Source organism: Chelonoidis abingdonii, chromosome 1, assembly GCF_003597395.2.
Source record: "Chelonoidis abingdonii isolate Lonesome George chromosome 1, CheloAbing_2.0, whole genome shotgun sequence".
NCBI lineage: Eukaryota > Metazoa > Chordata > Testudines > Testudinidae > Chelonoidis > Chelonoidis abingdonii.
In genome coordinates, this window is record NC_133769.1 from 206,509,002 (window position 1) to 206,527,046 (window position 18,045).

Consider the following 18,045-nt stretch of genomic DNA (forward strand, 5'->3'; position numbering starts at 1 on the left):
GGAGCTGCTTTCACGTTTCTCTTCTCTGAACTTGGCTCAAGAGATTTTTCCATATATGTTAAAGCATAATATTTCCAAAGCACAGATTCCATATATGAGTCAAATTAGAGATATAAATTGTATATTGATTGCTAAAGTAACACAGATCTTTAGTGAAAAGGAATGATTAATTTAGAAGTTACAGCAGAATACATAAGAATAATTAAAAGCATTTTTGTACTCATCCCAGCTTTTCTATAAATCTGTCAGATTAATAATTTAGGTTATATCGGAACAATAAAAAACAGCAGTTTTACACTGTGGTAACATTAGTGAATTAAAGTTATTTTCACAGGAATCCAAAGTTTTCAAACCCTGGGTGAAAGCATGCATGCACTAAATTGCAATTGTTGCTTATTCACAAAGGGCCACATTGTGACCCCTTTCCCCATACCAGTGAGCAGTTTCTTATAGCACAAGTCCCAATGAAGTCAATGGGACTGCTTGGTTGAGTAATTGCTCACCAGTGCAAGGAGTAAGAAGGCCAAAGTCTGGGCCAAAAGGTGAAGTTCATCCATGAGGCGGCCGCCTCAGGTGCCAGACTGTGGGGCGGGGAGAGGAGTACCACTAGGACCCATAGTGTAGAAAATTGTGTCTTCTGCTGGTGCATATGTATTCTCTCTGCTCTCAGAGATGATGGAGTGCTGTGCTGGAGGAAGGAAGGCACAAGAGACAAAACAGGCAGGCAGGAGAAAAGGTGAGAGGGAATAACAGAAAGCAGCAGGACCTGCAGGGAGAAAGAGGAGGAGGAGTCTCTTACGTACCTCTCTAGCACCCTCAGGAGCCTGGACTGATTAACACCAGATCCTCAGGGAGCTTCCTGTTTCCTGCTGCTTCCCGGAACCCACTTGAGGAGAACAGGCAGTCAACTGAAGTAGTAGGAGCCAGTTAGGCTCTTAAGATGCTCATATCTTCCCTCACTCCGGCCCTGCTACCAGCCTGCTTATTTGTCCCCTTCAACTGAGTGTTGAGAGCCACTATAGCTGGCGCAGAACAGCAGTCATGAGTGAATGAAGAAAACGCCCTTCTGGGGCAGCATTCAGAAAATGGAAGAAATCAAAGGAAGCTTTTCTATCTAAGCAGGAAGGAGTTCTCCTGAGATACATAGACACAAATGTTCACGGTAAGCCTTCCGGCCCCAGTGAGGATGTGAGTGGTGAGGAGATGCCTGATCTTCCAGTTAGTCACAGTGCAGGTGACCTGGCAGCTACTGCAGCATCCATATCTCCATCTCAAATGGATGTAACCATGCACATTCCTGAAGAAAAGTGTAGATCGGAGAAGAGTGTGGTGGAGGCACAAGAAATAGCTGCTGCTGAGTTTAGTTACTTAAGTCTAGATGATCCAGGACTGTGGACCCCCTTGAGCAGTAGCCAGAGGGACTTCCTTGTACTGCATGGGCCACAGCAGGTGAAAACTTAATGTTCCCCAAAGACAATGAAAATAGAAGTTTCCATCCAACACATAATTGGCATGAAATCCCCAATGGTGACAAAGTGGAGAGGCCATGGCTTATGTACTCAAAAACCCAGAATGCTGCATACTGTTTTTGTTGCAAACTCTTCCAATCTAATGTTCCAGCCACAAAGGACTGGAAAAATCTGGCTAGAAATCTGGCATGCCATGAGAAGGCAGCAAATCACCAGAGAGCATTCCATATGTGGAAAGAGCTTGAGATAAAACTATGGTTAAAGGCCACCATAGATCATCAGCATCAAGAGAAGACTGCATCAGTCTCTTTACGGGCAAAACATTCTGAAAAGACTCATTGCCATTGTGAGAATACTTTCTACCCAAAATTTAGCACTGCATGGCACTTCAGATCAGCTGTATGTGCCAAATAATGGAAACTTCCTTGAAACTGTGGAGCTGTTGGCTGAGTTTGATGCTGTACTCCAGGACCATCTAAGAGTCACCACCTAAGAAATGTACACACACCACTACCTTGGAAAAACAATTCAAAATGAGATCATACAGTTACTGACAACAAAAGTAAAACAGAAGATTGTGGCAGATGTGAAGTCAGCAAGATATTACTCTGTTATTCTGCCATACGGAACAAATGACTTGAATGGTGCATTTTGTAACAACAGATTCCAGTGAAAACATCCCTGCAATGGTGACTGTCAGTGAGCATTTTCTAGAATTTATTGATATTGATGATACTACAGGAGCTGGTATAACCAATGTGCTTCTTATAAAGCTGGAAGATACAGGAATTGCGATAGCTGACATAAGAGGTCAGGGATACGATAATGATGCCAACATGAGAGGAAAGAACAGAGGAGTGCAGACACTGATTCGAGAGTTAAATCCTCGAGCTTTTTTGGTCCTATGCAGTTCTCATTCATTGAACTTGGTGGTCAGTGATGCAGCATCAGCTTCCTGTGAGACTGCTGATTTTTTTAATGTAATTGAAAGCATCTCTGTATTTTTCTCTGCATCGACTCATCGATGGAAAATTTTGAAGCAACATCTGGGAACATCCTCTCTGACACTGAAACCACTGAGTGCCACATGATGGGAAAGTCGAGTGGAGGCGATAAAGCCTATCAAACACCAGATTGGGAAGACAGATGATGCCATAGTTGCAATTATGGAGGATAATGCTATGACAGGAACTGTTCATGGGCAAACAGTGGCAGAGGGAAATGGAATCACTGGAAACATACATAACATCACATTTCTGTGTGGCTTAGTGTTGTGGCTTGACATACTGTTTGAAATAAATGTTGTCAACAAGAGACTCCAAAGTGTTGACCTTGATCTATCTGGAGCAACGGAGCAACTGGACAAAGTAAAGTCATACCTACAGTCTTACCGGTCAAATGAGGCATTTCAAAATGTTCTGAAGAGTGCACAGAAGTTGGCAGAGGAACTTCACACTGAAGATATTACCCATTCAAGAATACAAGAGTCACTGAAGAAGACATGTTGATTACGAGGCACAGGGTAATCCCATAAGAGACCCCAAACAACAATTCAAAGTTGAATTCTTTAACCAGGTGGTAGATTGTGCAATACAGTCAGTTGAAGAATGTTTCATGCAGCTCAAGGAACACAGCAGTATATTTGGGATGTTGTATGATATTACAAAACTCCTCACTATACCTGAAGAAGATCTACACCAGCAATGCGGGGCACTAGAGACAGTGTTGACACATGATGATACACACAATATTGATACAAGTGATTTAGGTGATGAACTGAAAGCCCTTTCAAGATACATGCAGGATCAACTCCAAAAGCTGTTCTGGAATATATGTGCACAAATAAGATGACCACCCTCTTTCCAAATGCTTTCGTTGCTCTGAGCATACTTCTAACACTTCCTGTAACAGTTGCCGGTGGAGAACTTCCAAGCTGAAGTTAATAAAAACACATCTACATTCCACAATGACACAGGAGAGGCTGGTTGTCCTTGTGACACAGGAGAGGCTGGTCAGCCTTGCAACCATCTCAATAGAGCATGAGCTGACCCATACTGTGGACCTTCAGGATGCAGTTCAAATCTTTGCAACCAAGAAGGCACAAAAAGCATCAGTTTGATTATTCAAACAGATAAAAATGCCAGTGTTTACTATGCAGACAAGAAAAGTTGCATTTGCTGTTCAGGCATTTGAAAGTTAGGCATTACTCAAAATTCTTGAACAAAGCATTTTAAGTTGTTAATTCTCCTTTGTTGGGGTAGGTAGCAGAGCAGTACCATGAGAGGAGTAGAACAAGAAGAAGGCAGAATAGAGACCATTCAAAGTTGTGGCCCAAGCAAGGGAGTATGGGGGCATCATTTGAGCTCCTCACCTCAGGTGCCAAAATGTTGTGGGCCGGGCCTGTTCATCCTGGTGTGGAGAGTCAACACACTGCCTCCCATAGATGCTACACTGACTCTGCCTGCTGAGCAGCTGCACAGGGGCTGTAGCACAAAAATAATCTTTACTTGCCAGCCTAAACTCGGTGGGAATTTTTAGACAAAATGTATTTTTCATTAGAAAATACTGATTTGTTGAAAATTGTTCACAGGCAGGAATTGGTTTGGACCAATTTCAAATTTTTTTTGAAACCAAGTTAAAAAATTGTCAAAATATCTCACTTTGAAATGAAAAAGCTGTTTTAGTCAAAATGACTTTTCATTTCAACATTTATAGTTTTAAAATGTAGTGTTTTTTTAAATGATTGAAATCAAAATGAAGTGTTTCAGTTGACTTGAGACATTCCCCCACACCCCAGATTTTCAGTTAACAAATTTTTTTGCAATTTTAACTTTTCATCCTGATTCAGGATAGGAATTTTTCATACAACAAACAAACAAACAAAAAATTCTGAGAATTCTTGCAGGACAGGAAAACCATTTCCCACCCAGCTCTATGCCAGCCTTGCACAGGCTGGAGCAGGAGGCCACATTGTGGGTCGGCCAGGAAACCGACCAGTGGGAAGGGTTGCAGATCAGTGTTTACAAAGATCCAGTGGCCCTAGTACTTGGTGCAACCAAAATATTGGACTTTGAATGGTATTCAAGCCATAAACTGGAAGATTAGCCATGGAGGAGGTGTTGCCAGCATTGGGCTGTAAGGCAGTCCTACACATTGGCTATAGGTTGGGTATGATGGTGGATTTCACCTTTTCCACAGACTTATGATCCACCCAAAAGAAGCCCAAGTATTTAGGCTCTACATACATGGAATGAATTTCACTCAAGTAGGTCAATGGCTGGATCAAGTGACACTGGCAGTTTTTGCTTCATAACTACAACACTCAAACTATTCTGTGACCTGGCTTACCAAGTTTATTGTCTACAAATGTTTAAAAAAGCCATCATCTCTATTTTTCTACTTCATTTGCTGTTTGCACACAGATATTCTTCAATGAATCTTAAATGATATACCTTGAGCAATGTTTTGTCTGCCTGAATTCCGATAAGCACAGGACAGGCTGACTAATACAAGCATGTAACACCTAGAGAATGTGAGTGATTCATTGTTAGTTACTGATAAGAGATGTAGTCATTGCACCTGCCCTATTTAAAAATGTATTGGAAAAACAGAACGATCACTGCTTATACTTTTATAAAAACGGCTTTGTCTTGTCAATGTACTGGAATACATATGAGTGTAGATATTAAAGTTTCTCTGGTATAAAAATGACTAATTTGACATTATAACTTTCTGGATGCAGAAGCAAAAAAAGGGTAGAAGATGCCACTTAGACAAAATACATGCCTCATTGAAGAGATGTCTGTTAGCAAAAGGTAGACAATTTTCCAAGTACAGTATATCCACCTACACGTCAGGCCTGCTACTATCTTTAGCTTGCCAAGTATTTCTGTGAGATTTAGCTCAAATTCTTTAGATAGCAGGACCTAAATTGTTCTCTATGTAGGAAATATCTCACGTAGGAAACTGGAAATTTAAAATAGAACTGAAGCAGTGTGCAGACCTTGTGCTAACCCTCTGCACAGTGATGAATTTCAGCCAATATGTGGCTTACACCCTGGAAGCCCTAGTTTATCTGAGTTCAGAGAGCCCATAGAGCAGACTGCCTCTACATGCATTTGTGTGCAGGTCAAAATAGTCAAAAAACTTCCCTCACAATGCTGGTACTGGGAGCCATGTGTCTTTTGGGTGCCTATGAGTAGCACCTGCCAGAATTTGAGCTCTAATATGAAGCACGGTGCGTGAATATAATAAATATTTATTTTTCCTTAACTACAGTAGGGAGGAGATTCTCCATTGCTTTTGGGTTGCACATTAAAGCATGGGGTAAAAGCAGAAGGTCACTCAATTGTCACATTTTCTTACTTGTAATGGAACAAGAAACTGGATGCGATACCATGTTCACTTTTTTCCCTTGAGTCCCCACCCATCACCCCCATTATCCTGTAACTTGGTACATTAAGCACATTGTCTCTATGTAGTAGGGAATGTAAGAGGTATGAAGAAGGATTTGTTTTAGAATGCACATGATGAGAATAGACAGAAAAGTTAAAAGTTGCTAAAAAAAAATCAACCAAACCTTTACCATTATTAGGCTAATCCACTTAAAGCTTACAGAATGTCAGTAGTTAAATGATGTAGGTAAGGCAGAGCTTCTGAAGCGGCATCCAGTAATAAAAATTCTCACTTGCCCAGAACGTTGTAGCTTTCAGAACAAGAAGCAAGTGTGGTATCAGGGGCTTTTTGATTTTGTATTTTAGAATGTCTTCCTAAATGTATCCAGGGCAAAAGCAGCCATCCTGTCAAAGTACTAAGTGCAATTACTGTAACTTTAAAAAATGGTGAAAATCCAAATATAAAAAAAGTGTATAGATTAAACCATAAACAGTATTTACTGGTGAAGGAATCATTCAACTGTGCACATCCAAAGAAACCTAATTAAGTTTGGTGATGAGATCACATTAGTTATAAAAGTCTGGGACAACAGCATGGTAAGTCTGTACAGAGGAAAGGCAAACGTATAACAGCAAGGTAAGCTTATAAAAGAAATGAGCAGTATGTGAAATGCAAACAACAAAAGATATAAAACCTTTCAGTTGTTGAACCTTCAAAAGGCCCCATTTCTTGGAAAACAAGAGATCCAAAACCCAGTAAATGTTCTCTTCAGTTTCTGGACAAATTTGGCCTTAAAAATATTAACATATGCTTTTTATTTTATGCCTCCAACAGCACCAAATGAAGTAAGTGTACTCTAAATGGTTTGGGCAATCTCTTAAGCAATAGCAAGACTGAGTAGTATAATGACTAAGCTTTTACTTTAATATGAAGAGTAAAGACTTAGTTTTTCAAATTGTATGATACATAATAAAATTTATGTTATGCATGTCCATCAGTCCAACTGCAAAAGTTATGCAAGTCATGCTCAGATCATTTTCACCAATTCAAAAGCCACATGAGCATAAAAATCTTTGACTTGTTATAAGTATAAATGATTGAGTTGTAAGGTTTATTTAATGATCATCAATTTTATCCAACACAAATAGAATATATGGTGTTGATTCTTTTGTTCAAACTTGCCTAAAGAACTTTGGCATAGTATTTGCCTTTGCAGTAAGTGTCGATGCCAGTCTGCATGTATTAAGCGCAATGCCACACGTGAAAAAATTACTGTACTTTATGACTCACTGAGATCTCTTTCCAGATGTTACCTTGATCAAATTTTGTTCTCCAAATAATTTAAAGTTTCTTCTTCAGAAGGAATGGAATGCACATCGGCTTGAAAGGTAGATTCTGGGAGGGTCACTTGTCTTACTTCCACTCTAACTATACACAATCAATCATTTTATGGGTATCAATTGAGTAAACATTATGGCCTAAATTAATCTCTGCTGTAACTTTATTTAGATCATGGAGTTGATGAATTTGGCCCTTTGTTTTGTTTAAATTATAACAGAATTTAGTTTGGATGCTGATGTTTTCAAACTGAGAAAAATAGGCATGTAGCTTTTGGAGATGTTATTTCCCCAAACCCTTATGCTATGACCTTATAAGGGGTGTCCTCTGTAGTTTTTCTGGAAGTTATCTTGAAGGTCCACACACATATGGACTTTTTAATCCAAGATGATTCATTTTACAACAGTACTTAATACAAATGATCCATTAAGCAAGACTGTTGCAGGTGCTGCATGGGTATGCAAAAAGGAGACAGTACAGGTCTACCATTGATATTGTGTCCCTGAGCAAGGACCGCTATCATTTGCAGCCTTGAGTGCACAGACTATTCCAAAACAGTGCAGCCAGCACTGTTAGGCTCTTCAGTGAGAGGAGAGGGTGTGGTGAGAGTGAGGCCATGCCTGTTCTCAGGCTCCCCTTCCCTCCCCCATGCACCTCACTGGGGAAGGTGAGACCACACTACATCCTTTAAAAGTATGGCAGGCTTCGATCCCAGCTTGTTCTCCAGAGTTCCAGGAGGAATTTTGGGGCATTCAGCTGTAATTCATCTGGGTGCCCATTGTTATGAAGCCCCTCCTCATACCTTCCTTCTCACACCCCCTGAGTTGTTTAAACCATGAATTCTTTGGGTCCTATTTTCTCTGTCTTGACATCAGTGGGAGTTCTGTGCACAGAACAGGAGTCGAACATGCACTTCAAGAAAAGAGAAATCAGAAGAAAACTGAATATACCCTTCTCCTTTTGAGACATGCAGTCAGATGTAAAGTAGCCAGAGCCAAATTGGTAAGATTAGCCCAAAATATGCCCCCAGATAAACATCCACCCCTTTCAGTGATATCAATGGGAGACACATAACTAAGAGAAAAATTTTACCCATTAAATGTCTCATATTTAAATACTTTGACATTTCAGCAAGTTCTTTCACTTGGAATCACAAAGTCAGAGGGACATTCTTTAGAGCATTTAGAAGACATTATACCAGGGAAAGGCAGGGAGCAAGCCAGAACCATCCCCAAAATCTGAGGACTTATTTCCATACTCGCTAGAAAGCCACCTTATGATGAAAGCGTACTGACAAAAGTATTCTGTGGAAGAATTACTGGAAACTCTCCATGCAACACAAGCTTCTAGGAATTCTGACTCTAAACACTTTTCTTCCCTTTTACTGTCTGGCTGTCACACCTTCCTAGTCACTTGGCAACACTGTGAGAACTCAGCTGCAAAGAAGGTGCCAGTCTCCCACAGTGATTCACAAAGAAGATTCTCAATGGAGATTTCACAATAGCACTGACTGGTGATTACTCATTGACTTATGCTGCACCATTCACATGTGTCACTATGTTTTATAGTAAGTTAAAACAAATACAAATGCAGTACAGGTAGAATCACAAGTTAGCTGGGGGGAGGGGAGCGAAATAGGCAGAACCTGTGGGTATGTCTACACTACAGGATTATATCGATTTTAAAGAAACCGTTTTTTAAAAACAGATTGTATAAAGTCGAGTGCACGCAGCCACACTAAGCACATTAATTCGGCAGTGTGCGTCCATGTACCGAGGCTGGTGTTGATTTCCGGAGCATTGTACTGTGGGTAGCTATCCCATAGTTCCCGCAGTCTCCTCTGCCCTTGGAATTCTGGGTTGAGATCCCAGTGCCTGATGGGGCAAAAAACATTGTCGTGGGTGGTTCTGGGTACAGCCTCACCCCTCCCTCCATGAAAGCAGCAGACAACCATTTCACGCCTTTTTTCCTGGGTGAACTGTGCAAACACCATAGCACAGCAAGCATGGACCCTGCTAAGCTCAAGACAGCAATCATGGACATTGTAAACACCTTGTGCATTTTCGTGCAGTCTATGCTGAACCAGGACCTGCAAAACCAGGCGAGGAGGCGGGCAGCTACGGCAGCGTGACGATGAGAGTGATGAGGACATGGACACAGAATTCTCTCAAACTGCGGGCCACTGTGCTTTGGAGATCCTGCTGGTAATGGGGGAGGTTCTAGCCATGAACGCTGATTTTGGGCCTGGGAAACAAGCACAGACTGGTGGGACCGCATAGTTTTGCAGGTTTGGGACGATTCCCAGTGGCTGCGAAAACTTTTTGCATACATAAGGGCACTTTCATGGAACTTTGTGACTTGCTTTCCCCTGCCCTGAAATGCCAAATACCAAGATGAGAGCAGCCCTCACAGCTGAGAAGTGAGTGGCAATAGCCCTCTGGAAGCTTGCAACGCCAGACAGCTACCGGTCAGTCGGGAATCAATTTGGAGTGGGAAAATCTACTGTGGGGGCTGCTGTGATGCAAGTAGCCAAAGCAATCATTAAGCTGCTGCTACAAAAGGTTGTGACTCTGGGAAATGTGCAGGTCATAGTGGATGGCTTTGCTGCAATGGGATTCCCTAACTGTGGTGGGGCGATAGATGGAACCATATCCCTATCTTGGCACTGGAGCACCAGGGCACCCAGTACATAAACCGCAAGGGGCACTTTTCAATGGTGCTGCAAGCACTGGTGGATCACAAGGGACGTTTCACCGACATCCATGTGGGATGGCCAGGAAGGGTTCATGACGCTCACGTCTTCAGGAACACTACTCTGTTTAAACGGCTGCAGCAAGGGAATTACTTCCCAGACCAGAAAATAACAGTTGGGGATGTTGAAATGCCTGTAGTTATCCTGGGGGACCCAGCCTACCCCTTGATGCCATGGCTCATGAAGCCATACACAGGCAGCCTGGACAGTAGTCAGGAGCTGTTCAACTACAGGCTGAGCAAGTGCAGAATGGTGGTAGAATGTGCATTTGGCCATTTAAAGGCACGCTGGCACACATTACTGACTCGCTCAGACCTCAGCCAAACCAATGTCCCCTTGTTATTGCTGCTTGCTGTGTGCTCCACAATCTCTGTGAGAGTAAGGGGGAGACCTTTATGGCGGGGTGGGAGCTGAGGCAAATCACCTGGCCGCTGATTACGCGCAGCCAGACACCCAGGGCATTAGAAGAGCCACCAGGAAGCGTGCGCATCAGAGAAGCTTTGAAAAACGAGTTTCATCACGGGCCAGGGTAACGGTGTGACTGCTGTGTTTGTTTCCCTTGATGAACCCCCCCCCCTTGATTGACTCATTCCCTGTAAAACAACCCACCCTCCCCTTCGATTAGCTTGCTTGCTTAAGGAAATAAAAGTCACTATCATTTAAAAATCATGTATTCTTTATTAATTCATTATAAAAAGAGGGAGAGAACTGACAAGGTAGCCGGGTGTGGTTTGGGAGGAGATAGGAGGGAAGGAAAAGGCCACTAAAAAAATTCAAAATAATGACAGCCTTTTGGTTGGGCTGTCCATGGGGTGGAGTGGGCGGGTGCACGAAGCCTCCCCCATGCGTTCTTACACGTCTGGGTGAGGAGGATGTGAACATGGTGAGGGGGGTTATGGTTACACAGGGGCTGCAGCGGGCACTCTGTGATCCTGCTGCTGTTCCTGAAGCTCCACCAGATGCCGGAGCATGTCAGTTTGATCATGCAGCAGTCCCAGAGTTGCATCCCACCACCGCTGATCTTCCTTCTGCCACCTCTCATCTCGAGCGTCCCTCCTGTCCTCGCGTTCACTGGCATCTTTCCTGTAATTTGATACCACGTCCTTCCACTCATTCAGATGAGCTCTTTCATTGCGGGTCACTTCTGTGATTTCCGAGAACATTTTGTCTCGCGTCTTTTTTTTCCGTCGCCTTATCTGAGATAGCCTTCGGGATGGAGTATGGAGGCTTGAAAAATTTGCAGCTGCATGAGGGTGGGAAAAAAAGGGAGAGAAGTATTTTAGAAGATACATTTTACAGAACAATGCTTATACTCTTTCACAGTGAACAACACTATTCACCTTACATAACACGTGATTTGACTACAAGGTCGCATTTTGCATCTTAATATTGAGTACCTGCAGCTCTGGTGTTAGAGATCTCACAAACGCAGGCCTGGGCAGCAGAATTCAGCTTGCATGTGGCCATGGTAAGCCATTGTCTTCTGCAGCCTTCATATATCCAGCGCCCTCCTTTACCAAATAGCAAGCAAAGACCGTTCAATGCTGCTTCTTTCCTGTTAACTTGCAGCAGCAGAAACCACCCCTCCATCCAATTCTCTGGGATGATCACTTTACCCCTCCTCCCACCGCGTGACTGGTATCATGGAAGATTACTGCTAAACACCTCCCTCCTCCCCGCACCACGTGGCTGATAGCAGGGAAGATCCCTGCTACCCAAATGCGAAAAAGCTCAGCACCATTCACCCGTCCCCCTTCCCCCTGCGTGGCTACCTGCAAGGAAGGATTTTTTTTAAGCAACAGGCAAACAGCCCAGTAGGAATGGCCATCTCTGTCCCCTTAATTAAATTCCGGAATTTCAACCAGGTTACCATGAATGCTATCACTCTCCTGAGGATAACACAGCGAGATAAAGAACGGATGTTGCTTCAATGCCAGCAAACACCAGGACCATACGCAGCTAGGCTTTGTCATGCAATGATACCAGATTACCTGCTACATGCATGGCGTGGTCAAGTATCCTACCATGGAGGACGGAATAAGGCTGCCCTGCCCAGAAACCTTCTGCAAAGGCTTTTGCAGTACCTCCAGGAGAGCTTCATGGAGATGTCCCTGGAGGATTTCCACTCCAGCCCCAGACATGTTAACAGACTTTTCCAGTAACTGTACTGGCTACAAATGCATCCCAAGTCCTCAGGGCAAATTAATCATTAAAAAACGCTTGCTTTTAAACCATGTTTTATATTTACAAAGGTACACTCACCAGAGGTCCCTTCCATGGCTTCATTGTCTGGGATAGTGGCTTGGGAGGGCTGGGATAATTCCGTCAGGGTGAGAAAAAGCTCCTGGCTGTTGGGGAGAACGGAGTGCTGTGTGCTCTCTGCAAGCTCGTCCTCCTCTTCTCTCTCTCATCTTCCCCGTCCGCAGAATCCTCAGCCATGGCTGAGATTACCACCCCTCGGAATCCACGGACAGGGGTGGGGTAGTGGTGGCGGACCCCCTAGAATTGCATGCAGCTCAGCGTAGAAGCGGCATGTTTTTCGGCCCTGCCCGGACCTTCCGTTTGCTTCTTTGGTTTTCTGGTAGGCTTGTCTGAGCTCCTTAACTTTCACACGGCACTGTACTGAGTCCCTGGTGTGGCCTCTCTGCATCATGGGCCTTGGAAATTTTTTCAAATGTTTTTTCATTTCGTCTTTTGGAACGGAGTTCTGTTAGCATGGAATCCTCTCCCCATACAGCAATCAGATCCAGTACCTTCCGTGTGGTCCATCCTGGAGCTGTTTTTTGATTCTCAGGAGACTGCATTGTTACCTGTGCTGATGAGCTCTGCGTGGTCACCTGTGCTGGTGAGTTCGCCACGCTGGCCAAACAGGAAATGAAATTCAAAAGTTTGCAGGGCTTTTCCTGTCTACCTGGCCAGTGCATCCGAGTTCAGATGGCTTTCCAGAGCGGTCACAATGGTGCACGGTGGGATACCGCCTGGAGGCCAATACCGTCAAATTGCGGCCACACTAACCCTAATCCGACATGGCAATACTGATTTCAGCGCTACTCCTCTCGTCAGGGAGGAGTACAGAAATTGGTTTTAAGAGCCCTTTATATTGATATAAAGGACTTCGTTGTGTGGACGGGTGCAGGGTTAAATCGGTTTAACTCTGCTAAATTTGGTATAAACGCATAGTGTAGACCAGGACTAAGGTAAGACATACAGATGTATTAATACCAAGTGTTTCTAATCAATACAAAACAAATTCTGATGTAAATTTGATTGTTTCAGTTTAAAATAGCATAACATTATCTATTTTGCAGCTAAAATACTGATGTATGCATTAGTTTTAATAGAATTATTTAAAAGATTTTATTTTTGCATAGGATCCCAGCACAAAAACAATCAACAAAATATAAGTAACTTCCAATCTGTCATCTTATCCTTTCTGAGAGTTGCTTCCCCTCTATTAATGGTGGCATAATTGTTCTTGTCAGTCTTATAATTAAAATCGCTACCCAGCTGACATACAGTTTATAATTGTTTCCCTTGTGAGTTTAGCAGATGCCACCTTATTAGATCAGGACTTTCTTGTATTAAGAAATATCATCATAATCAAGCCATTTTTGTGTCTCTCTCAAAAGTGTGCTGTCATAATTTACCTGATCTGTGCACATTTGACAGAAGGAATCGGGTACCAACCCCTATCTAGAGGCTGGATAAAAAGCTATATGGAAGAGGAAAGTATTAAATTAAAGAATCTAATTTTGAGGAAACTGGTCTACAAACCATAGAGTACAGACCTCCAGAACCACAAATTGCAGAGGAGCCACTATTTAAGGGCAGCAAATGGGGGAGTTATAAAGTTTCACCACTAGCACTAAAACAAACTGCAATTGTTAATGCCAAAAATCCTGATTCTGAGATCTGAAATCAATGTTCAGACGGTAGTTTGAATTCCAGTACAGAAATCTGAACATAAAAGTAACAGCTATCAAGTTATGCTATGAATGAAAGCAAGAGTTAAACTGGAATGTGAGTTACATTATTCTTCTTCTGAAGCAGGGCTATAGTACTTTTCATCTGCAGATATCAATGTGCTTTATAAGGGGTTACAAAGAATCATAATTATGTACAAATTACAAATCAGGAGACTCAGAGAGGTTAAGTAGCTTGCCCAAAGACACACAATGGTAGACTAATCAGTGGCATACAGCCTATGTTTCTTGACTTCCAGTCCACTGCCTTATCCGATGGACCACTCTACCTCCTCTTGGGGAGGTCAACTTTCACAAAGAGTGAGAAACAAACGTTTTTAATGAAAAATTGTGCAAAAAATTGACACTTTAAGGCCTTTGCTTTCTCCCGGGGAAGTATCTCACTTTCCGGAGCAAGCAGAATTTTCAAGGCTTGAAGAGTACTCTCATGTCATGACTCTGGTATCTGCTTCTGATTCAAATTCACAAAGCTGAACAAGTACCAGTTTTAAGTATACACCTGATAATGATTTTTAACTTGCTTTTAAATGGTGTGATCTGAAACTATTGCAGAAGATACTATGTACAGAACTGTTGTTGAAATGAATAGAAAAGGTGACATTGTTGACTTATAAGAACAAATTCTGTAAGAAAAAAACATACTTTTTTTTTAAGGCTTCACTCTCGTAAGTCTTTGGTGGTATAAGGGTGTTAATTAAAACCAATGGGAAAATATTCAAAGGTGAATTATCTTCACCATGGTCTCAGAGTCTCTCTGTCTCTTTGATTTGACTAAGGCAGTCTTTTTCTGCTTTTCCCATAATAAAATTATGATTTCTGAAACCACCAAAGCACACATTCCCAAACGTAAGTCTCTGCCCAAATAATGGTTAACTGAAAAGGTGTTTAAGCTGGCAGGAAAAGACAGAGTGAAAGAGACTTGCTTGGAAACAGAAGAACGCAGGACAGACTATGAGAAAATGAGCAGACAGATTCACAGGCTACGTGAAAAAAATTTAATGGTGCATGGATGACTAGAAATTGGACAGAAGACTGGACAAAGGGAATTTTTCTGCCCATACCAAAGGGAAAGGAAGAGAAGGGAAACGTAACAGCGTGCAGTAACTATCGTATCAATTTCCTGGTATCTCATATCATATCTGTACTACATAATCCAGGAGCACATCAAACAAAAGATAGAAGCAGAACTAATGCCACAACAACCTAATTTCAAGGACGGCCAAGGCACATGACCAAATCATGATGGTCAATCACTGAAAATGAAGGGAGTATGATCGCCCATTGATCACATGCTTCATACACTGCTCAAAAGCATACAATGCCACTCATAATGACCATCTGTGGAGGATACTTGCAGATATGGGGATTTCAAAGCAACTCACTGAACTCATTGCAAGTCTCTACCACCACCACCAGACCATAGTGCAAATAACAGTAGGTGACAGGGAGTGGTTTTCCACAGTGTGGGGGTGTGAGACAACGATGTATTTTGTTCCCAGGCTTCTAACTTACGCCGAGAATTTATTATGAGATAAGCCTTGTATCATAAGCATCTTTCCCAAATCTGGACCTTAGCATCCAGAAATCTGGGTGCCTGCATGAAACCCTCTAAGCTTAATTACCAGCTTAGATCTGATATCGCTGCCACCATCCAAAAATTCCAGTGTTTAGGCTCACTCTGGTCTCCCCAAAACCTTCCCTGGGGAACCCCCAAGACTCAGATGCCCTAGTCTAAAACAAGGGAAATAAACCCACTTCCCTCTCCCCTCTCTCTCCACCCAGCTTCTTCTTCTGGCTAACTTGAGAGTTACTTAGATGCCAACCTCTTTACATCAACAATACACAAGAAATGTTCTCCTCTCTTCCAAAAGAGACAAACTCCAGAATACAAGGAAACAGAAAAGATTCTCTCATCTTTCCCTTAGCTTTCTTCCCTCCCATCAATTCCCTGGGCTGCAGAGATTCACCCTCCGTAGATCTTACACCAGAGAGAAATTTCCCTCCCTTTCATTCCTGCCCACCCAGAAGAGAAAAACTCAAACATAGTCTTAAAAAGAAAGCTTTATATAAAAAAGAAAGAAAAAATCACATGAACATGATCTTGCATCCAAGTTGTGACATACCGAGGGTATTGACTTAAAAAGCAAACAATATGAATAAACAGTCTTACTCAAAAAGAGATACAATTTAAACATTCCAGCATACTACACAATGTATATACAAAAAAAAACAATAACAGCCTATTGTTTTTCTACCTTTTACTTACAACTTTGAAACTGAAGATTAGAGCTTAAAGATAGAAAAATCCCCTCTCATAGCTGAGAGCCAGACAAAGACACAGACCAAACATTCCCTCCCTCGGCTTTGAAAAATCCGGTTTCCTGATTGGTCCTCTGGTCAGGTGTTTGGTTCCCTTTGTTAACCCTTTACAGGTGAAAGAAATATTAACCCTTAGCTATCTGTTTATGACACCTTGGAACGTTTAACAAAGTGGAAGGAGCTGAGATCTCAATTGGCGGACACCTCTTAACCAACAACAGATATGCTGATGACACACTCTTTGCTACAACCATGGATGCAATGCAACAAAAACTGGAGTCTGTAAAAACAGTTACTGAAGAATATTCCTGAATTTGATGAAAACAAAATACATGTGTGTGACTTGACTAACAAAAACAGGACGCATTGTGGAAGTCACAATTAACAGACAAACTGTAGAGGCAGTAGATGAATTTAATTATCTGGGATCATATATATCCAAGCAGGAAGGTTCTTCTGATTTCTTTAGAACTGCCTAAGATTGGAATGGCCTCTCTTAAGAAAGTGTGGAAAAACCACAGCACCTTGAAATGCACAATGAGGTGGCTGATCCGAAGCCTAATTTTTTTGATAGCAATTTATGAATGTGAATTGTGGGAAGTAAATGCTGCTGGCGAGAAGGAAACTGAAGCTTTTGAAAGGTGGCACTGGCAAAGACTTGCTTATCTCTTGGACAGAAAAAAGGACGAATGCTTCTGTTAGAAATATTATTGGAGAGAAGAAGACTCTGACGTTGGAAAACCACAGACACGAGCTTATGCACTTTGGTCACAGGTGTAGAGATAGAAATAAACTTGAGAAAGTTACTGTGGAAGGAATGGTGTGTCATCACAATAGGGGACGACAAGCAAGTAGATGGATGGCATGTGGCATGCCACTGGAAGATCAGCTGCTGAGTACTTAAAGTTAGTGATGGATCGTGAAGGCTTTAGAAAATTCTGCTACAATGTCACTGATATTCAGACTTGAATAAATGGATTTACTTACTTGTGCAGACACCTAGGCCTGTTTCCCTTAACCAGTAGGACAGTTCTGCACCTGTATTAGTAAATAGGATTCTGCTTAAACTACTGCTCCCTTTGAGAGAGAGGGCAGCAAGACAAGGCAGTTGAGATTTTGTATTGACAGGAAATGCCTAGGGCACTTTATTTTGTTAACCAAGAGACCCTATTAAGATTTAGCTCTGTTTACATAAAGTCTTAGTTTACTCTGCATCCCTTGAAACAGTTAGTCAGAAATAGATTATATTGAAGTTCAGCTCAGAAAAGATGAGAGACATAGGCTTTAAAATATCCGCTTAGCTCCCCGGAGAGCTTGAAAAAGTCAGCTTGTGCTGTCCCCTAACACAACAAAGTCACGTGACCAATGAAAATTTTATCAGTTTTATCAAAATATTTTTTACAGGATACAAAAAGAAGAGTCAGTGTCTCAGACAAAGCAATATAATCAAATACATAATGCTGGTCTCTTGCAAACTATCTTAAACCTAAAAGGTCCATGAATTTTATCATCATGACCCCTAGAAATAAATGAAGGGGGAGAAAGATCAAGACTCAGAATAAATACACTGCAGTCCTGCAGGTAAAGAGAGGTCCAGGTTTTCTTCACAACAAAAAACACACTGTACAGTCAGCTCTAAGGTTTTATTGCCGGAGGCAACCCAGAAGATTGAACTCTCACTTGTATTCCCCCAGTTCCCTGTTGCTTACACTAAAAAGAAGAGAAAATAAATATTTAGCTGTCTCAAGATATTGTCTGTCCTTTCTATATGGTAGAGCTGGATTTCACA